Source organism: Aotus nancymaae, unplaced genomic scaffold (assembly GCF_030222135.1).
Source record: "Aotus nancymaae isolate 86718 unplaced genomic scaffold, 86718_ANA_hifiasm-v0.15.2.pri h1tg000057l, whole genome shotgun sequence".
Taxonomy (NCBI): Eukaryota; Metazoa; Chordata; class Mammalia; order Primates; family Aotidae; genus Aotus; species Aotus nancymaae.
Genome location: NW_026988471.1, coordinates 16,831,494 through 16,841,291, shown reverse-complemented (window position 1 = coordinate 16,841,291; position 9,798 = coordinate 16,831,494). Strand labels below are relative to the sequence as shown.

Below are 9,798 nucleotides of genomic sequence, written 5' to 3'. Positions count from 1 at the left end.
GGAGGGGAAGCAGGCATTTAAGCCACTTAATTGTTTTTAACTACAATTGGTGTGCTAATTATAGATCTAATTTGGCTATTCACCAAAGCAAGGTCTTTAAGAACAATGCTATTCATCATGTTCTAGGTAGTTTGCATATTTGAAAGAAATGAAAATGAATTTCTTTTAAAAATAGACTAATTCAAATTTCTTTTATTTTAGGTTGTCTTGTTCACCAAAGATCCCTCATCCTCCACCTCCACAAGGGTAGCCTTTTGAGGTTTGATAGGTGGGACTTCAGAAACAAAGATGAAAGATCAGCAATTTGTTGACCCTACAAGGAGAATTATCTGAGAACAGGGAGTTCAAAAAGGAATTCTGGGTCCTGAATCTTTGGCTGAACAAGAATTCCCCTTGAGAGTAGAACAAGATGGCAGGGGTAAGAAGGCTGGCTCCCCTCTTAAGAAGACGGGAGACTGCACTTGTGCGTGCTTTTGCTTAACTTGTGGATAAAGTCTTACAGACAGGTGCAAAAAATAAATCTTCTTTTGCAACCCAGAACTCATTGTTCAGTATGAGTTTTGATACATATATAAGGGGATATTATCATACCTGAGACAGTTAGAACTAAGTGATGAGAGTATTGATATCCATAAAGGTTGGTTTCAGGCCAGGCATATTGGTTCATGCAGGCAGTCCCCACACTTTGGGACACCAAGGTAGGAGGATTGCTTGAAGCCAGGAGTTCAAGATCAGCCTGGGCAAGAAAGCGACACACCATCTCCATCAAAATTTGAAAATTAGCTGGGTGAATATTTTTCTTTATATATAAAATTTTAAGAAAAGAAGACAGGGAGAGAAAAAAACAGCATCTGGAGACCCATTGCTGTGTGAAAATGGGGACTAACTTCTTCCTACCAAGGCCACCTTCTAAGTGCTGTAACCCTGATACCCAGCCCTGGGGCCTGGCTGAAACTGCAGCCGGCAAGGCAGAAACAGCACAACCACAGGGCTGAAGATCTCCCTGCTATGCCCCTTCCTGGACTGCTGGGTGCACTGGGTAATTCCATATGAGTGGCATTTTATAGACTGTGAAGCACTTGCCCTACATTATCTCATTTGATTCTCATCACAGGCCATTTCTTCCTTGATACATACATTGAACTTTGGTTAGAGTTGAGAGATGTCTCAATTTCGTAAGGGGAAAAATTTCTAGAGACCCTGGGTTCTTTCCTTTTCTCTTATAGGAAGAGCCATTTTATGAGAAACAGAGTGGCAGCATGGAAAAGGTCAAGAATCAAAAGTTGACTTGGGTTATAGTAAAGCTGACCTACCACTGACAGGCTTGAAAGCTTAGTTTCCTATTCTTCAAAACATTGGCAATAATGTATGACAGAGGTATTTTAAGGATTAAATGTGTATAAAATATGTGGAACAATTCCTAACAGAAAATCAACATTTAATAAATGGGAGTTATTCCCCCTTTCTGTCTATCTTCAGGGAAAATTTAAGGATCAAATAGTCATTCAACAAATGTTTATTGAATACTTGCTCCCTGGCACATACTGCTCCAGGATTGGGGGATATAGCAGGAAAAATGCTTGAATCCCTATAGAAGCACCACATAAATGTAAGTTGTGTAATTAAGAGGAATCGGTACTACATGACTCTATCTGTCCCAAGAGCTGGTTAAGGTTAGGAGCCAGAGGAAATCCAAAATGAAACTGTGGAATGGTCTTATGGAAATGAAAAACTGTTCTGTTCAATTATATGGAAGTTATCATAGCGAATATCACCCTTAGAATTTCTCTATGCTATGGTAACTGCTGAAATTGTCAGGGATGGTAAATAGGAAATTTTTTTTTAAATCATACAACTCTACTGCCTCTGTTTATAATGTAGAAAGTCACAAGTTTTTCTCTCAGTCTAACAAACAAAACAAACCAGGTAAGCTACATCACTTTTATTTTTTCAAATAGACCAGTTCAAGACACAAAGAAACCTAAATTAACTAAATTCCAGAAAAGGACAAGAGAAGAGATCTTAGCTGTTCACATTCCTAGAAGACTTCTGAGAAGATTTAAAAACAAAAACAAGAAAAATAAAGAAAGAAAAACACACCATAGTTTGGGATAGGAAGAATACAGCTGAAATTAAAAACAAAACAAAACAAAAAAGTAAGGATATATATGGATTGGCATGCAGATTAATACTCTGAAGAACGCCAGGTACAGAGTGAGATTCAATCTACCTGCCAAATCCTTCCAATGGTCTTCACCGAGTGTTCAGAGATAGTGTGCCAACAGCCTGGGACAGGTCAGAAAATATCACCCATGAGGTATATGGTACCTCCTCTAGTTACAAAGCAACCCACCTCCAAAGGTAAGAAGCATGACAAGAGAGCTAAAAGATATTCGACAGAGGCACTACAGGCATCAAAGTTCAGAAGAAATGCCAGATATCTTGTACACAAGTCATTTCAAGGCTTTAAAGAATAAAGTTGTCCTCAGAAGGTTGGGTAGGTCAGTAGGGAAAAAACAAAAACAAAAACAAAACAACTCCTAAGCCATGAAAATTCAGGAGCTATACTGGAGAGCAAAGACAACCCTCTAGCAACTTATAAATCTGGCAGGCAGGCTATAAAGCAAAGAGTTTTCACACAATTTGGAAAGCTGTCAACTCTATTGAAATTCATAACAAGATCTCCACAATATTGGCAGTTCCAGAGCATAAATCCTGCAAAAGGGAGAATCCCAAACAATCCTCAAAATAACTAAAGCCTGCAGTGAGTGAAACAAACTAAAGCTGCAACAAAGCCCAGACCTAGTTCAATAACTAATCAGATTAATTTTGGCCTTCATTCTAAAAATCTGATAGAAGAAAGTGTGTGTTTTTCTAGCAGTAATTATTGTTTGCCTCAGTCTTTACTATTCTTCTATACAAAATATCTATGCTATGACCAAAAATTACAAGATACACATAGAAGCAAGAAAATTTGACTCATACAGACAAGAGAAGAAATAGTTAATAAAAGCAGAACCAGAGATAGCACAGGTGATGAAATATCAGACTGGCTGTTGAAGATACTTAGGATAAAAATGCTAAAGGAGCCTGTGAAAAATATATAGCAACCTGTTAGCAACCAGGCCACACAATAGAAGGTGAGTGGTAAGCAAGTGAGCATTACTGCCTAAACTCTACCTCCTGTCAGATCAGCAGCAGCATTAGATTCTCATAGAAGCACGAACCCTATTATAAACTGTGCATGTGAGGGATCTAGGTTATGTGCTTCCTATGAGAATTTATGCCTGATGATCTGAAGTAAAACAGTTTTACCCTGAAATAGTCCTTCCACCCCTATCCATGGAAAAATTCTCTTCCATGAAACCATTCCCTGACGCCAAAAAAGGTTGGGGACTGCTGCTTTAGGAGCTAAGTGATTATAGCAGAAAAAATACATTATTTCTTCAACCAAATGAAAACACTAGGAATTAGAAATACTGTATCAAAATAAAGAATCCAAGAGAAGACCTTAATTGCAAAATGCATACAGCAAAGGAAAGGACCAATGAACTCAAAGACAGATCAATATAAATTAAGAAAAATGAAACATAAAGACAAGAATTGTTAAAAATAAAAAAGCAAGCATCTGTGGCACAAGATGAAAAGCTGTGAGACAATATGAAAAGTTACAAAACACATGTAATGAGAGTCCTAGGAGCAGAAGAAAGAGAATAGTGCAGAAGAAGTATTTAAAAACAAAATAGCTGCAAACTTTTCAAAATTGATGAAGGACATTGACCCACAGATTCAAAACTCAACCCCAAGAAGGACAAATACAAAGAAAACTGTGCCTAACACAGGTGTGAAAACATGTGAAGTCAAAGACAAAGAGAAGATCCTAAATGGAGCCAAAGCAACAAAAAGACCAACAATAAGAATAACAGTCGTCTTCTCATCAGAAACAGTAGTGACTAAAATCAATAGAAGTGTTGAAAAGAAAGAAGGCAGTCAATACATAATTCCACATACAATGAAAATATCCTTCAAAAATTAAGACAAAACAGGCTTTTTTATTCACACACAGTCTTGAAAAACTAATCTCAATTTTAAAAATAAACACAGATAATTTCCTACAACTGATGGAAAGTTAAACCAGATGAAATTCCAGAACTATAGGAAGGAATAATGATCCAAAAAGGGTAAATATCTAAGCAAATATAAAAGCCTTTTTTGTTAGCTTCTTGAAACCTTTTAATGGCTATTAACAGTTTAAATATATATAGTAACAGTTTAACTGGTGCACAGCACATGCAGAGAAAATACGTAAGACAATAAGAGGATAAAACACAGAAGAGTGAATAGAAATATATAGTTTTAAGTTTCTTAAACATCCATTTAAAAGTATAATTTTACTTGAAGGTTAACTGTGATAACTTAAAGATCTATATTGTAATATCTAAAGCAACCAGTAAGGTAAGTCAAAAAGACACGTTTCTAAAAGATCAATACAGACTTGTGCTCCTGGGCAAAATCGAGTAATGAAATAGAATTTTCCTTCCCATTTGAAGAAGTAAAAAAAAAAGCAGGGGACAAAATATATGGAATAAAAGTTTTCAGACAACAGACATCAAGCAATGCTGGAAAGCTATCACTGTCCCCAACAAAACAAGCCATGAAGCTCTACTATTGCTAAACTTGAGATCTCGGGAGAATTTCCAGGCTGCTGTGCAGGAGGATGATCTGTAGAGGAGCTTGTTTCTAGAAGACAAAACAGAGTAGGGAGTCTGGAGAGATTTTTATAGCTGGAGTTCACAGGACAAGCCTCCAAAGGGGCAAGATCTGCACAGAGCACTCTGGAGAACTACAAAAATAAGAAATGGGGCCGGGCGTGGTGGCTCACGCCTGTAATCCCAGGACTTTGGGAGGCCGAGGCTGGTGGATCACGAGGTCAAGAGATCGAGACCATCCTGGTCAACATGGTGAAACCCCGTCTCTACTAAAAATACAAAAAAATTAGCCGGGCATGGTGGCACGTGCCTGTAATCCCAGCTACTCAGGAGGCTGAGGCAGGAAAATTGTCTGAACCCAGGAGGCGGAGTTTGCGGTGAGTCGAGATCGCGCCATTGCACTCCAGCCTGGGTAACAAGAGCGAAACTCCATCTCAAAAAATAAATAAATAAATAAATAAATAAAAATAAAATAAAATAAGAAATGATCTAAATGTATATGTAAGGAAACTATAAGAGGAAGAATGATATAAAAGAGCAGAAGGAAGAATCATAAGAAAGAGACCTCATGTAAGACTAGAAAAATTCATGTTTCTACCAGCCAAAGTAGAAAAACCTCAGCATTTCCAGAGCACTGGGTGAAATGCTTAGATGTGTATATCTCAGTAGTGGAATAAATTTGGCCCTAAACTAAAGGTTGTTCTGGTCCAAACTAATGAAACTTAAAAGCAGGACTTGAAGGATTAAATGTTGCCAAATAACAATTACATCCAGAAAAAAGTGCAAGATTATTCTTTAAACTAATGAATGCCCAGCACCCAACAAGGTCAAATTCACTATGTTTGACATTTAATTTAAAATTGCTAGACATTCAAAGAAGCAAGACACTACAATCCATAAAGATGGGAAAAGTCAAATCAATTGGAAAAGACCTTGAAATAACATATGTAATAGAATTAGTAGACAAGGACATTTTAAAAGATACTGTAGAAACAATAACTCAATTATGAAATGAGTTAAGGATTTGAATAGACATTTCTCCAAAGGGGACTTACAAAAGTCCAATAAGCACATGAAAATATATTCGGTATCATTAGTCATTAAGGAAATGCATATCGAAACCACAATGGGAACCACTTTACACTCACTAAAATGATTATAATTTATGGGGAAGGAAGGAAGGCAAATAACCAGCAAAGGGGTAGAGAAACTGGGACCTTCATGCATTGATGGTGGAAATGTAAAATACAGCAGCCACTTTAGGAAAGAGTTCAGCAGTTCCTCAATAAGTTAAACATAACATTATCATATAACTCAGCAATTCTATGCCTAAATATATAGCAAATTGAAAACATAGGTATACATAAAACTTTGTACATTAATTAGTAATTATTCATAATAGCCAAAAAGTAGAAACAAGCAATCATCAACTATGAGTGAAAGGAGTAATGGGTAGTGACTGCCAATAGGTACAGGGCTTCTTTGGGGGATGAGGAAAATGTTTTGGAATTAGATAGTGGTAATGGTTAGGTTGCACAACCTAAATTTTGGGTGTCACAACCCAAAAATACTAAAAACCATTGAATTGTATACTTTAACAAGGTGAATTTTCTAGTAAGTAAAATTTATCTCAAGTTTTAAAAAAATCATTTTCAGTTTGAGTTCTTGAACCATGTGGCTTTTCAAGCAAGTGGTCTTCCTTCTAGAATTCACATTAGATTGGAAAATGAATCACTTACAAATAGCTTGAAAAAAATTGCATTATTAATATGCCAAGCCAGCATTAGTTAAAATTGTTGCCAATCATAATTCTGAAAATCACAGTCCCAAATGCCATAATCCAAATGCTGAAATATCAAAAGATCAAAAGTCATCCTTAAAGATCAAAATCCCTAAAGTCTAAAACACGTAACGTCTAATTAAATCCCCAAACCATAATGACAGATTTGAAATTGAGTGATTAAGACCTCTAAAATAAATTTCAAGGTGTTACTAATACAATTTGTTTTATCCATTCAGCTCAATGCATTTGACAGAAAATTCAGATGAATGGATTGGCCATGCAATAGAGTGATAACAAAAACTTCAAGTTTAAAAATGTGTCATTTTTCTGCATTGGCATTCCTTTCAGCTGATGATATTCAGGAGCTTTTAGTGAATTAAAGCCACATTTGCCTGAAGCAACCAATGAAATTACTGACTGGTTCAAAAATAGTTATATGCATGGTAAGGTAAGAAGACACTCAATGGTGTTGCTGTTCCATCACCAGTATTGTTTCCTTCAAATTTACAGTTTGTATTTTAGTGCATGTAAAATGGATTTTCGATATGTAAAACAACACAGAAGCAAGGTAGAGAGGATACAAAATTTTGATAGGTAATGTTCTTGTCACAGCATATTAAATCATAGCAGAATTTCAAAAAGATCAGTACCACATAAAAAACGAATGTGAACATATTCCCTGAGAAAAGCCATGCCCTAAAAGAAAAAAAAAAAGCTATTTATCATTATGCAAGACTTCAAAATATAGTTAATGATCATGAAAGTTGGCCAGCTCTTATGGACTACCTCCATGCAATTGCCCATAATCTATCCATGTAATACATCTTTTATTCACATGTCAAATTTTCTTTTAGGTTTTCTCTTTTAGTTTTATTTCCCCACTATTTTAAATTGTCAGCATTATTTTTTACAATTTGCTATGCCACGTAATTCCTCTTTGTATCATTTGCAATACTGGAGGTACAAATAAATTTAAGACTTTTAGAGAATTCTAATTTGTTTTATACATTCTTTGAAAATTTGACTCCATAAAAATACATTATCACAATATACCGACTTTGTGTGCAAGCACTATGCATATACATGAAAATGTTGGAATTTCCTCAATAAATGAAGAGATATCCTTTTTTTATAATATCTTTCATATATGTAGAAAAAGATAACCTTTTCTACATGTAGGTCTCAGCTCTTCAGGCAACTGAATATGTGATGGTGACCCACTGCAGTTTTTTATCAGTTTCATCACAACATTTAGGTTGTCCTTTATAGTATTTCAGATCACTGCAGGTACCAAGATGGGTGTACACAATTACCAATGATAGTGATATGTGCCTCTACATTTCTCATTTTGACCTATTTCTTTATGAATATTGTTTATCTGCTCAAAACTGTTATATCTATGTGACTGCTGTTGATATATTGGAGTGTTTATGCTTACAAAAATGTGTAATTATTATCTATTTTCTTGTGTAAAGTGTCCTATGAAGTATTCTGCCATATTTTATATGTTTGTCAAATAAATCCTCTTTAAAAGTATAAATGAATGTTTTCTAAAATATTTTTTAAATTACTTTTTTTTATTTTTGGGATATTGATTCTTCAAGATTATGATTTTTAGATTTTATGCTTTAGGGATTTTGATCTTTCAGGAGTTCAATATTCATGATTATGGCATTAGGAATTGAATTTTTTAGGACTATGGCTCAAACACACTTAAACCACTCATATTTTTGAGTTAATACTCAGATGTGAAAATGGCAAAATTAGTAAGATTCAGTCAAATAAACTGCAGACCAATTTTACATCTGTAATGTGGTGATTCAAATGTTACGGTCACTGATACTTAGACTAATAGATACATTTTAAGCATGAGTTAAATTTTTAACCCAACTCTGGAAGTGGTAAGATATGAGTTTGGTAACATAGTCCCTGCTAAATATGGATTAGAAGCACAGGACACAGAGTTGGAGAATGTGGAAGAGAGGTGGAAAACCTGGGGACTCCAGATACATTGGAGTAGAACTTCTAATCTAGATGCCAATATTTCTTCTCTAAACTACGAAGGTGACAGTATAGTACTAATGAGTATTTGTGTAATTAACTCCAAAAAGGTTATTATAAATGTATTCCATATTTATAGAAAGTAGAGAAAACATTAGCATGTAGAGCAAAAATGTGCAAGTAGAGACATGGGAGAACTTTTTTAAGGCACAAATGTTGAGAGATGAAAAATAAAATAGCTGAAATGAAAAATACATTCACCATAATTAACAGCACAATAGACCCTGTAGAAGAATAAATGATAATCAAAATTGAAGACATAGCAGTGGAAATTTTCCAAATAAATCAGACAAAGAAAGACAAAGAGAAAAGAGGGAAGGAGGAAAGAAAGGGACAAACTATAGCAAATAGTACAATAAGGAAAACTAAAATGGAATCATAGAGTATGTTCAATTATCCTAAAGATAGACAAAGAGGAAAAGACAAACAAGTAATGGAGGAAACAGATGTTTTAAAAACATCAAAGAGACCAATGATAAAATTATTCCAATCATATCAATAATTACCTTTCATTTATATGCTCTAAATGCCCTTAATTAATTGGCAATTTTCAAAATACAATTGGAATCATTAACAAGAGAATAGGCTGAGAAAAGAACCTCAGAGTTTGAATTCTGTTCCTTTGAAGCAATATAGGTATATAAAAATAAAGAAAGAAGAATATTTAAAAATAAACCAAATCTTTGAGAAATATGGGATTATGTAAAGAGACCAAACCTAAAAACCTATAACTCATTTGCATTCCTGGAAGAGGAGAGAGATCAGGCAACTTAGAAAACATATTTGAGCATAAAACCCACTAAAATTTTCCCAGTCTCACTACCAATGTCAACATGCAAATTCAAGAAATTCAGAGAATCCTAGGAGGTACTATGCAAGACAACCATCCCCTAGACATATAGGTGTCAGATTCTCCAAGGCCAATGTGAAAGAATAAATGTTAAAGGCAGCTAGAGAGAAGAGGCAGGTCACTTACAAAGGGAATTGCGTCAGGCTAATAGTGGACCTTTCAGTTGAAATTCTACAAGCCAGAAGAGATTGTGGCCTATTTTCAACAGTCTTAAAGAAAAGAAATTCCAACCAAGAATTTCACATCCTGCCAAACTAAGCTTTATAAGTGAAGGAGAAGTGAAATTCTTTTCAGACAAGCAAATGCTAAGGAAATCTGTTACTACTGGGCCTGCCTTAAGAAGGTCCTAGAGTGAGTGCTACACATGAAAATGAAAGAACAATACCTGCCACCAC

At 35.1% G+C, this 9,798-nt stretch overlaps 1 non-coding gene across 1 annotated transcript; it reads left to right on the top strand.

The window, feature by feature from the left end:
• The first annotated feature begins 456 nt into the window (after positions 1 to 456).
• Positions 457 to 584, top strand: LOC135269828 (small nucleolar RNA SNORA40). The gene has a single exon (XR_010338078.1). It is a non-coding gene; the product is annotated as a small nucleolar RNA SNORA40 (small nucleolar RNA).
• The last annotated feature ends 9,214 nt before the right edge of the window (positions 585 to 9,798 follow it).